The sequence below is a fragment of the Pristiophorus japonicus genome, chromosome 4, assembly GCF_044704955.1.
Source record: "Pristiophorus japonicus isolate sPriJap1 chromosome 4, sPriJap1.hap1, whole genome shotgun sequence".
NCBI lineage: Eukaryota > Metazoa > Chordata > Chondrichthyes > Pristiophoridae > Pristiophorus > Pristiophorus japonicus.
In genome coordinates this window covers 24,573,752-24,586,826 of record NC_091980.1, presented here as the reverse complement: position 1 = coordinate 24,586,826, position 13,075 = coordinate 24,573,752, and positions in this window count along the sequence as shown.

Here is a 13,075-nt window from a genome sequence, read left to right as displayed (position 1 = left end):
GAGTTTGGTTAGAAAGGTATCGAATGAGTGGGGAGGGACTGGCTTATCTGTCTCGGTCTTTTGGGCAAAGGCTGGAGAATTCTTTCCTGCGCTAATTTTCCATGGATTTCTACAATCCTTTCTCCAGTACCCACTTTTTTAGCACCCGAAGCAGGTATGTTTTGTATCGGAGGGTTTACACCGCTCGTGGCACCATTCCCTCTTATCTTGGCAAGGTCGGATTTCGTGAACCCCTTTTGTGAATGCTCTTCTGTCTTTCTGCTGTTTCTGTAAGCCAGGGTCAGTTGCCTAAGCAATTCCTGTTCGGTGGCTTGGGGATCTCTTGGGTCGAACCAGGCTTCAGCCTTGGTTCTTATTCGGGATAAACTGTTAGCTACTTGGCTTCGGAGCCAGTGTGCTAACTCATCCGGGATTAAGTTATCCCTGTCTATGTCCCCACTGCAGGCGCTTTGGTACACAGGCCACAGTCGGTCTGCAAAAGCCTGTGGGGTTTACCCTGTGAGCTGCACTATTTTCTCCACTCTGGAGAAGGGACTTCCGTCATTGCAGTCCAGAGCTTCCATAATGTCTTTCTGGACGTCAGCAAGTGTTTTCCATTCTCTTTTTCTCTCAGAAGAGAGGGACTGGTACAGTTTGCTGTCTAGGGGTAGGAGAAGCAGCTTTGCCATTTCTGCATCATCACATCCATTAATATTCCCTGCCTGTTCCACCTCCACAAAGTGAACCGAGGGGTCTCCCTTTGGAGTTAGCTTTCCCAGGTGGCTTATCATAGCCCTAAGCTGGTGGGGAGTGTGGGGGACCACAAACTGACTTTCCAGGGGCCCCGGACGCCTGGCAAGTGTGGGTGGGTCAAACTTCTGATGCCGGACCAGGCACATTGGCCCTGGTTCTGGCTCTCCCTGTTTAAGCTCGCTTTCCTCTCCTCCCTGTGGCCAAGCTGAGCTGAAACTCGGTGCCACAGGTGGTGGAGGTTCACTATTCCTGTCCGCCCCACAACTGATTTTCCCCTCCTGCTGCTGAACCGGTGTAGTCACTGGTGCCACAGGTAGCGAGAGGCAGAGCAGGGCGATGGAGGCGGCCTACTTAAGGTCCAACTTCGTGGAGGCTCGGGAGTCGGCAAGAGGCGGAGCGGGGAGATCGAGGCGGCTTACTTAAGGCCCAATTTCGAGGAGGCGTGATTGTGCAGCTGCAGGGAGAAGGCAAAAAGAAGTAGAAAGAAATCGAAAGGTGACGTCACAGCCAAGGGGGTAAGTGATTGGCTGGGATGGGTAAGTAGTTTTTCTTTTTCTTTTCTTTATCAGTAAGTAACATTTAGCATTGTTGTTGCCAAATTAAGTTAATCTAAGGGTTAAGTCATGGCAGGAGAGCTCGGACACGTGTTATGCTCCTCCTGTACCATGTGGGAAATCAGGGATTTCGCCGGTGTCTCTGACGACTACGTGTGCGGGAAGTATATCCGCCTCCAGCTCCCGACGAACCGCGTTGCGGAACTGGAGCTGAGGGTGGATTCACTCTGGAGCATACAAGATGCTGAGAATGATGTGAATAGCACTTTTAGTGTGTTGGTCTTACCGCAGGTAAAGGGTCCACAGCCAGATAGGGAATGGAAGATCAACAGGAAGAGCAGTGCAAGGAAGGTAGTGCAGGGGTCCCCTGCGGGCATCTCCCTACAAAACAGATAAACCACTTTGGGTACTGTTGGGTGGGATGACTCATCAGGGGAGGGCAGCAGCAGCCAAGTTCATGGCATCGTGGCTGGCTCTGCTGCACAGGAGGGCAGAAAAAAGAGTGGGAGAGCAATAGTGATAGGGGATTCGAATGTAAGCGAAATAGATAGGCGTTTCTGCGGCCGCAACCGAGACTCCAGGATGGTATGTTGCCTCCCTGGTGCAAGGGTCAAGGATGTCTCGGAGCGGGTGCAGGACATTCTGAAAAGGAAGGGTGAACAGCCAGTTGTCGTGGTGCATATAGGTACCAAAGATATAAAAAATGGGATGAGGTCCTAAGAGATGAATTTAAGGAGCTAGGAGTTAAATTAAAAAGTAGGACCTCAAAAGTAGTTATCTCAGGATTGCTACCAGTGCCACGTGCTAGTCAGAATAGGAATCGCAGGATAGCTCAGATGAATACGTGGCTTGAGCAGTGGTACAGAAGGGAGGGATTCAAATTCCTGGGACATTGGAACCGGTACTGGGGGAGGTGGGACCAGTACAAACCGGATGGTCTGCACCTGGGCACTACCGGGACCGATGTCCTAGGGGGAGTGTTTGCTAGTGCTGTTTTGGAGGAGTTAAACTTATATGGCACGGGGATGGGAACCTATGCAGGGAGACAGAGGGGAATAAAATGGAGACAGAAACAAAAGATAGAAAGGAGAATAGTAAAAGTGGAGGGCAGAGAAACCCAAGGCAAAAAACAAAAAGGGCCACTTTGCAGCAGAATTCTAAAGGGTCAAAGTGTGTTAAAAAGACAAGCCTGAAGGCTCTGTGCCTCAATGCAAAGAGTATTCGGAATTAGGTGACCAAATTAACTGCACAGATAGCAGTTAACGGGTATGATATGATTGGCATCACGAAGACATGGCTCCAGGGTGACCAAGGCTGGGAACTCAACATCCAGGGATATTCAGCATTTCGGAGGGATAGACAGAAAGGAAAAGGAGGCAGGGTGGCATTGCTGGTTAAAGAGGAAATTAATGCAATTGTAAAGAAGGACATTAGCTTGGATGATGTGGAATCGTTATGGGTGGAGCTACGGAATACCAAAGGGCAGAAAACGCTAGTAGGAGTTGTGTACAGGCCACCAAATAGTAGTCGTGAGGTTGGGGACAGCATCACACAAGAAATAAGCGATGTATGCAGTAAAGGTACAGCAGTAACCATGGGCGACTTTAATCTACTTATTGATTGGGTTAACCTAACTGGTACCAATGGGGTGGAAGAGGGATTCCTGGAGTGTATCATGGATGTTTTTTTGGACCAATATGTCGAGGAACCAACCAGAGAGCTGCCCATCCTAGACTGGATGATGTGTAATGAGAAGGGACTAATTAGCAATCTCGTTGTGCGAGGCCCCTTGGGGAAGAGTGACCATAATATGGTAGAATTATTTATTAAGATGGAGAGTGACAAAGTTAATTCAGAAACAAGGGTCCTGAACTTAAGGAAAGGTAACTTTAGTGGTATAAGGCGCGAATTGGCTAGATTAGACTGGCAAATGATACTTGAAGGGTTGACGGTGGAGAGGCAATGGCAAACCTTTAAAAATCATATGACCGAACTTCAAGAATTATACATCCCTGTCTGGAGTAAAAATAATACGGGGAAGGTGGCTCAACCGTGGCTAACAAGGGAAATTAAGGATAGTGTTAAATCCAAGGAAGAGGCATACAAATTAGCCAGAAAAAGTAGCAAGCCGGAGGACTGGGAGAAATTTAGAATACAGCAGAGGAGGACAAAGGGTTTAATTAAGAGCGGGAAAATAGAGTACGAGAGGAAGCTTGCTGGAAACATAAAAAATGACTGCAAAAGCTTCTTTCGATATGTGAAGAGAAAAATATTAGTGAAGACTAATGTAGGTCCCTTGCAGTCAGAATCAGGTGAATTCATAATGGGGAACAAGGAAATAGCAGATCAAATGAACAAATACCAAGGAAGACACGAATAACCTCCCGAAAATACTAGGGGACCGAAGGTCTAGCAAGAAGGAGGAACTGAAGGATATCCTTATCAGGAGGGAAATTGTATTCGGAAAATTGATGGGATTGAAGGCCGATAAATCACCAGGGCCAGATAGTCTACATCCCAGAGTACTTAAGGAAGTGGCCCGAGCAATAGTGGATGCATTGGTGATAAATTTCCAACAGTCTATCGACTCTGGATCAGTTCCTATGGACTGGAGGGTTGCTAATGTAACACCACTTTTTAAAAAGGGAGGGAGAGAGAAAACGGGTAATTATAAACATGTTAATCTGACATCAATAGTGGGGAAAATGTTAGAATCAATCATTAAGGATGAAAGAGCAGCACATTTGGAAAGCAGTGATAGGATTGGTCCAAGTCCCAAGTCAGCATGGATTTATGAAGGGGAAATCATGCTTGACAAATCTTCTGGAATTTTTTGAGGATGTAACTAGTAGAATGGACAGGGGAGAATCGGTGGATGTGGTGTATTTGGACTTTCAAAAGGCTTTTGACCAGGTCCCACACAAGAGATTGGTGTGCAAAATCAAAGCATATGGTATTGGTGGTAATGTACTGACGTGGATAGAGAACTGGTTGGCAGGCAGGAAGCAGAGAGTCGGGATTAACGGGTCCTTTTCAGAATGGCAGGCAGTGATTAGTGGAGTGCCGCAGGGCTCAGTGCTGGGACCCCAGCTCTTTACAATATATATTAATGATTTGGATGATGGAATTGAGTGTAATATCTCCAAGTTTGAAGGCGACACTAAACTGGGTGGTGGTGTGAGCTGTGAGGAGGACGCTAAAAGGTGCAGGGTGATTTGGACAGGTTAGGCAAGTGGGCAAATACATGGCAGATGCGGTACAATGTGGATAAATGTGAGGTTATCCACTTTGGAGGCAAAAACATGAAGGCAGAATATTATCTGAATGGCGGCAGATTAGGAAAAGTGGAGGTGCAGCGAAACCTGGGTGTCATGGTACATCAGTCATTGAAAGTTGGCATGCAAGTACAGCAGGCAGTGAAGAAGGCAAATGGTATGTTGGCCTTCATAGCAAGGGGATTTGAGTATAGGAGCAGGGAAGCCTTACTGCAGTTGTACAGGGCCTTGGTGAGGCCCCACCTGGAATATTGTGTTCAGTTTTGGTCTCCTAATCTGAGGAAGGATGTTCTTGCTATTGAGGGAGTGCAGCGGAGGTTTCCCAGACTGATTCCTGAGATGGCAGGACTGACATATGAGGAGAGATTGGATCGAATGGGCCTGTATTCACTGGAGTTTAGAAGGATGAGAGGGGATCTCATAGAAACTTATAAATTCTGACGGGACTGGACAGGTTAGATGCAGGAAGAAATTTCCCGATGTTGGGGAAGTCCAGAATCACGGGACATAGTCTTAGGATAAGGGGTAAGCTATTTACGACCGAGATGAGGAGGAACTTCTTCACTCAGAGAGTTGTTAACCGATGGAATTCCCTACCACAGACAGTTGTTGATGCCAGTTCATTGGATATATTCAAGAGGAAGTTGGAGATGACCCTTGCGGCTAAAGGGATCAAGGGGTATGGAGAGAAAGCAGGAACAGGGTACTGAAGGAATGATCAGCCATGATCTTATTGAATGGTGGTGCAGGCTCGAAGAGCCGGATGACCTACTCCTGCACCTATTTTCTATGTTTCTATGTGGTGACCAGGTAGTTTCTTCCTTCTCTTCCAGGCTTACCTGGGGCATATCCAGGCTTATTAGGCATACCATGCCTTTTGCCTTGGACAGAGCAAGATGTAAACTTTTAATTTGTTGCTGGCAGGGACTGTGGTCTCCCGATTCAAACCCATTAGTGCTGGATACTTGATATGCTGCTTGCACATCTTTCAATCTTTCCTGGAGCTCTTTTACTTTTAGGGTGAGGCAAGTGCTTTCCTCCCTCAGTGTCTTTTCATTACTTTTGGCCTCGGTAACCTGACATTGAAAATAGTCCCGACTGTTTTTAAACCTTTCCATTAACTGGGTCCTTTTCTGTTTTAGCTTACGGAGTTCTCCCGATAATCTTTCTTCTGACATAACCCTTTCCTGGTAGTTCTCTGCGCATTCCCATAACTCTGCTGGTAACGTTTCATTCATTCTGACTGGGAGTTCGACCTGTCGCTGTAGACAGACCAACCAAATTGCCTTCTCTGCTGCTTCTTTGTGATCATTGCTTCCTGTCCACTGGGCTGCAGCGTCAGCTGGACGCTCAGCGCACAATAGACTAAGCACCCATTCTTTAGTGACATTCACTTTCTTATACACATCGGAGGAAATCCTCACTTCCATCTTGGTTCTTTGCCCCAAACCAGCACTCTCCGCATCACAACCCTTGTGCCAGAGTCCTGCCACGGTCGCCATTTTGTAAGGGATGGTCTCTATGAGGGGGTCAGGTTCCCTTCTGACCAACTTGAGCAGTTCAAATCGCTCCCACTCCCATGGGTTCTAGACTCTGGATTTATTTGGGGGATGTGACAAAGTGCAAAGGACACTCATTTGATGCAAAAGAACTTTGATTTTATTACAGTCAAGAAATTATAAACTTAGAATTACTCGAATAAGAAAGTACAATGTCAAACGTATTCAAACGTATTAAAGAAAAATACCTTACACACTCAGAGGGTTTAAAATAGCTTAGAATGACTAATAGAGAACAACACATTACATTCAAAGGGGGTTACAGTAGAATTACACCTCCCACCTCCCAATACCCAATTCTAGCTAGGTTGGACTCCAGGGCAGGCAGGGACTATGCTTACTAATCCGTTTTGACATTTAGCGGTGGATCACGGTTTTGGGGTTCCCTGGATGCGGTAGGGTCTGCTTGCCATACCCCGAATGTCGGAGAAGACTTCTTGCTTCGCAATCTTCAGTTGGGTTGAGTCCGCTGATGCAGTAAGACGCATTTTGGATCTGTGAGGTAAGTACCCATTTTCTTTGGCTAGAAATAGGTTTCAACAGTAATTTAGGAAATGTTTTACCCGTTGGTAGGTCAGGATTAGATTGTAAAGTGAAAACTTTTGATTCTTCGGGTTTTATTTCCGTTGGAGTTTTGTTTCGAGTTTGGTCAATTGCGTTGGTTTTCCATTGGTACCACGTTGGTTGTGGTCGGTGGCTGCCATGATGGTGATGTTCTTCCTTCCTCAGGACTTCAGGAATTTGAGGCTGGAGAAGTTAGTTTACAACTGTCACGTTGGTTTCTCTCCTTGTCTTGATGACATCAGCTTGGTCTCGGTTGTATGGCAAAGTGTGTCATACCTTCTGCTAAACAGGGGGCCAGTTATACGGTTTGAATGGTTCTAATCTTGGCGCCAAATCAGTTCAGAATTATTTGTTTAAATTTGGTGGGCTTGAATCTTCTTTGTAATATTTTTGGCGGGCTCGTTAAAAGTTAATATGTTTTGGGTGGGTTGATGTTGATGTAGGCTGATGGAAATATTAGCTTGCTAATCGCAATGTTCTTTTGTGCTTAGTTTTCTCTGCATACAGGCTGGATTGGGCCTCTTTGTGATAGATATACTGAAATGGTTTTCGAGATTCAGATTGATGGTTGGCTATCTCTTATTTTGTAATGTTAATTTCTCTTGTGGAGAATGATTCTCGAATACCCATTTCTCCAGACAAGTTAATTTGTCCCAACACCCAGACAATTCCAATAATCAAGTTGTCTCCTGTTAGTTCTTTGAGCCTGCCCACAGCCTTGAATTTGTCTTTTAAAATCCAAAATTCAATTAAAGTTCATAGTTTCTTCCATAAACACTTTAGGATTTCAAACTTTTCAGTAGATAATCACAATTTAAATTTCCTTTCGAATGAGCCCAAACACTGGGGGGTTCTTGTGAATTTTGCATCCTTTCAGCTCCCTGCTCCTACACTCAAATCCCATAGCTATGAAGGCCAACATACCATTTGCCTTCTTCACCGCCTGCTGTACCTGCATGCCAACTTTCAATGACTGATGAACCATGACATCCAGGTCTCGTTGTACCTCCCCTTTGCCTAATCTGCCACCATTCAGAAAATATTCTGCCTTCGTGTCTTTGCCCCCAATGTGGATAACCTCACATTTATCCACATTATACTGCATCTGCCATGCATGTTTCCACATCACCTGACCTGTCCAAGTCACCCTGCAGCCTATTAGCGTCCTCCTCACAGCTCACACAGCCACCCAGTTTATTGTCATCTGCAAACTTGGAGATTTTAGACTCAATTCCTTCAACTAAATCATTGATGTATATTGTAAAGAGCTGGGTCCCAGCACTGAGCCCTGCGGCACCCCACTCGTCACTGCTTGCCATTCTGAAAAGGACCCGTTTATCCCGACTCTCTGCGTCCTGTCTGCCAACCAGTTCTCTATCCACATTAGTACATTACCCACAATACCATGTGCTTTAATTTTGGACAACAATCTCTTGTGTGGGACCTTGTCAAAAGCCTTTTAAAAGTCCAAATACACCACATCCACTGGTTCTCCCTTGACCACTCTACCAGTTACATCCTCGAAAAATACTTGAAGATTTGTCAAGCAGGATTTCCCATTCATAAATCCATGCTGACTTGGACCAATCCCGTCACTGCTTTCCAAATGTGTTTTTATTTCATCTTTAATAATTGATTCCAACATTTTCCCCACTACTGATCTCAGGCTAACCGTTCTATAATTACCCATTTTCTCTCTCCCTCCTTTCTTAAAAAGTGGTGCAATATTAACTACCCTCCAGTCCATAGGAACTGATCCAGATTCGATAGACTGTTAGAAAATGATCACCAATGCATCTACTATTTCTAGTACTCTGGGATGCAGACTATCAGGCCCCAGGGATTTATCGGCCTTCAATCCCATCAATTTCCCTAACACAATTTCCAGCCTAATAAGGATTTCCTTCAGTTCCTCCTTCTCACTAGACCCTTGGTCCCCTAGTATTTCCGGAAGGTTATTTGTGTCTTCCTTCGTGAAGACAGAACCAAAGTATTTGTTTAACAGGTCCACCATTTCTTTGTTCCCCATGAAAAATTCACCTGAATCTGACTGCAACGGACCTACGTTTGTTTTCACTAATCTTTTTCTGTTCACATATCTACAGAATCTTTTGCAGTCAGTTTTTATGTTCCCAGCAAACTACCTCTCATATGCTATTTTCCCCCTCCTAATTAAACCCTTTGTGCTCCTCTGCTCAATACTAAATTTCTCCCAGTCCTCAGGTTTGCTGCTTTTTCTTGCGAATTTACATGCCTCTTCCTTGGATTTAACACTTTCCTTAATTTCCCTTGTTAGCCATGGTTGAGCCACCTTCACCGATTTGTACTCTGACTAGCACGTGGCAATGGAAGCAATCCTGAGATTACTACTTTCGAGGTCCTACTTTTTAATTTAGCTCCTAGCTCCCTAGATTCGTCTTGTAGGACCTCATTCCTATATCGTTGGTACCTATATGCACCACGACAACTGGCTGTTCACCCTCCGTCTTCAAAATGTCCTGCATCCGCTGCGAGACATCCTTGACCCTTGCACCACGGAGGCTCGGTTGCGGCCGCAGAAATGTCTATTCCCCTTACAATAGAATCACCTACCACTAAATGGCTCCCACTCTTTTTCCTGCCCTCCTGTGCAGCAGAGCCACCCATGGTGCAATGAACTTGGCTGCTGCTGCTCTCCCCTGATGAATCAGCCCCCTCAACAATACCCAAAATGGTGTATCTGTTTTGCAGGGGGATGACCGCAGGGGACCCCTGCACTACCTTCCTTCCACTGTTCTTCCTATTGGTCAACCACCCCCTATCTGGCTGTGTACCCTTTGCATTCGGTGTGGCCAACTCACTAAACGTGCTATTCACGACATCCTCAACATCGCGGATGCTCCAGAGTAAATCCACCTGCAGCTCCAGTGTCACAATGCGGTCTGTCAGGTGCTGCAGGCGGATGCACTTCCCGCACATGTAGTCGTCAGGGACACTGGAAGCGTCCCTGACTTCCCACATAGCACAGGAGGAGCATAACATGTTCCTGATCTCTCTTGCCATGAATAAACCCCTTAGATTAACTTAATTTGACAACAACAATGCTAAAAGGTTACTTACTGATAAAGAAAAGAAAAAGAAAAACTACTCACCAATCATCAGCTAATCACTTACCCCCTTGGCTGTGACGTCACCCTTCTATTTCTTTCTACATTCTTTTTTGCCTTCTCTCCCTGCTGCAGCTGCCTCCCTGGACACCCGCTCCACCTCCTCCTCGACGACGAACTCCCGCCGACTGATGGGCCTCTTGTAGGGCTCCCCGAACACCCGCTCTGCCTCCTCCTCAATGACGAACTCTCACTGACTGATGGGCCAATTTTTATAGTTTTGGCAATGGTATAACGCCATACTTAGCAGATAACGGCTGTTTTTTTTAAGTATCATTTTTCTGCTTTCACTCAGGGTCAAACCAGAGGAATAACACCATTTTTGCCTGTTTTTTGTGATTTTCGCCAATAAGACTTTTTTAAAGACGGCGTTACGGACCACTTTTTAAAACCTTGCCTTACCAAGTTGGAGTCCGATCGAAATCGGAGTTAACTGGGGGGACCTCGGCCATTACCACGGGGCTTAGGATTGATTTGTTGTGATGATCTGTATTTATTATGTTCCTACTGAATGTAGTGATGCAATATTATCTTTGATTTACTTCATTATAAAAGAAAGTTATTTTAGCTTTCGGACTTAATATTGACTGTGATACAACACTGACACTTCAAAATCATTCTGTATGTAGCCGATGGCATCAGTTGTGCTATGTCGTTGTGTTGATACAGTTTAATCCTTCCTATACCAATTCACATCTCAACAGGGACTGAAGGCAACTGATTCCTCTGGCGGTTTGGCCGGGAATAGGGGCAGGTGCAGTGGGCCATTTGGCCAGGGATAGGGGCGGGTGCAGTGGGCCATTTGGCCAGGGATAGGGGCAGGTGCGGTGGGCTATTTGATCTGGGTTAGGGGCGGGTGCAATGGGCCATTTGGCCAGGGATAGGGAGGACCGCAGTGGGCCGTTTGGCCAGGGATAGGTGCGGGTGTGGTGGGCTGTTTGGCCAGGGATCGGGATGGTGCGGTGGGCCATTTTTCCAGGGAAAGGGGCGGGTGCGGCGGACCATTTGGTCAGGGAAAGGCGCAGGTGCAGTGGGCCATTTGGCCAGGGATCGGGACGGGTGCGTTGGGCCATTTGTCCAGGGATAGGTGCAGGTGCGGTGGGCCATTTGGCCAAGATAGGAGCGGGTGTGGTGGGCCATTTGGCCAAGATAGGGGCGGGTGTGGTGGACTATTTGGTCAGAGATAGGGGCGGGTTTGGCGGGCCATTTGCGAGTCGTTGACCGAGTCTGAGGGCTCGGATGGGGAGTTCACATTTCAGCATCAAAACACTTCCAGGGCAGGTACAGCACGGGTTAGCTACAGAGTGAAACTCCATCTACAAAATTAAATAAAAGCAGCCCTCAGCCCACATTTCCTTCCGCCCATGCCCAGGAACCGGAGAGAGACAGCTCATTCACTCCCATTGTGCCTCGCGTTACCGTGGAAACCTAAAGGCTTGGGCATGCGCAGAACGGGTGTCATTTTTATGCCGAAAAAAATGAGCTCCATTCTAAAAAAACAGAGCTATTTCTGCGCTACTCTAAAATGAAAAATAATTTTGGCGAAACTTCGGCCTTACTTTTTGCCGTTATTTCGGATTAAAAAGACGGCCGTTAATCGGAAATAACGCCACAAACAGCAATGTGGAATTTTGGGCCCCGAGTCTGTTTATGTAACCAGGGCAAAGGAAAGATCCAGAACTTTAAGTGGACTTTCTTACCCTCCATTTAGTGAGGATCACATTCTGGACCATTTCCTGACATCGCCCTGTGACCAAATATCCCGAACACTCCAGGGTCAGGCTGGCCCACTACAAACTCTCCTCCTCCACCACATACCATCTCTCCAGACCTCCCTTCCCACAGCCTCCATTGTGATCATTGATAACTAATGCTCGGGGCTAGAAATTGATCTTTTGGTGGGAGCGATATTTCTTCGGCATTTTTCACAAAAAATACCACTAATCACACTGCCATTTTTTAAAGACTTAAAATTGGCAAAATAATTCGCTCAGCAGTAAAAATTGCTGTTGCACGAGGATTCGTGGCAGAAACCGCGATCCTCGCCAAATTTAGTCTGAGGCTGATTACTGCTAAAAAAAAAACAGGCCCTCAGAGGGAAAAAAACACAAATAAAAAAAAAATCACAAAAAACAAAAAAATTTAAAATATCAACTTTAACTTATCTTTTTTGCAGATCTTCATACTTACCTCTGTTTCTGGAACTGCAACGCAGGCTTTTCTCGAGTGCTTTTTTCACCCAGAATACGGGTGCACCGAACAGCCAATTTTAAGCCATAGCGTGTTTATTCGCCTCGCACGACGGCATTATTCCAAAACTGCCGGCTTGCAAGACTTTGGTCAATTTACCTGATCACATTTCGCCGCCAAAAACAGCGAAATATCACCGAAAAAATGGGCGCAAGGCTAGCCTATTTCCAGCCCAAAGAGTTCATGGATGTTTTGGTCCAAAATCAAGGCAGCCTCTGGCTCCTCTGCTCCCTCCTACCCCCCATCTTACACACTGTTTAGTGATCTTAGGAGTAGATGAGGAAGACACTTGCTGATTGCCCAAGGGTTGCTAAGGTAAGTCAGCTCACAATTTGCCTCCTTTTACAATCTTATCTTCCAACACAGGCTATCAACACTTCATTGCAAGCTTGATGGCACACCAAGGTGGTAAAATGCGCAGCTATCTGGCAACTGTTCACCCACTTTCCAAATACACAGAAACACTGTACAATCTAGTATGCTGCCAACACAAGATATCTGCATACTGCGTGTTTACAGACTCACAAACGGTGGAAGTTAGGCTTGGCTCTAGGGTGGCATTGCCTCTGCTTTTCCCAATTCCAGAAAATGTCTCTTCTATATCTGCTTACAGAAGGCTGCACAAGTGAACTGATTTGTACCTGAGGGGGACCTCCCAACCAATGCTCACTGACTGTGAGAGCAAATGCGATAATTCTACACTCCCAGTGCAATGAATTTTGACAGCGAAATGGGGAAGAAAATGTTTTCTTTTCAAATCCACTCCAAAGTTAATCCCCATGAATGCCCTTGATCATTTTTCCCCTTCCCACACTGTGCCTGTGGAGTTTCCCAAAGAGGTAATTTACATATATTATAATGAGGGCCAGTGGATTTGCAGCCTCGAGTTTCCTGCTTTTGCACTCACAATGCACTTGGCCTAAGTTAGAATTTTTGAATTTTGTTTATTTAATTTTGATTTAACTTTGACAGCACCTCCCAAACCTGCGACCTCT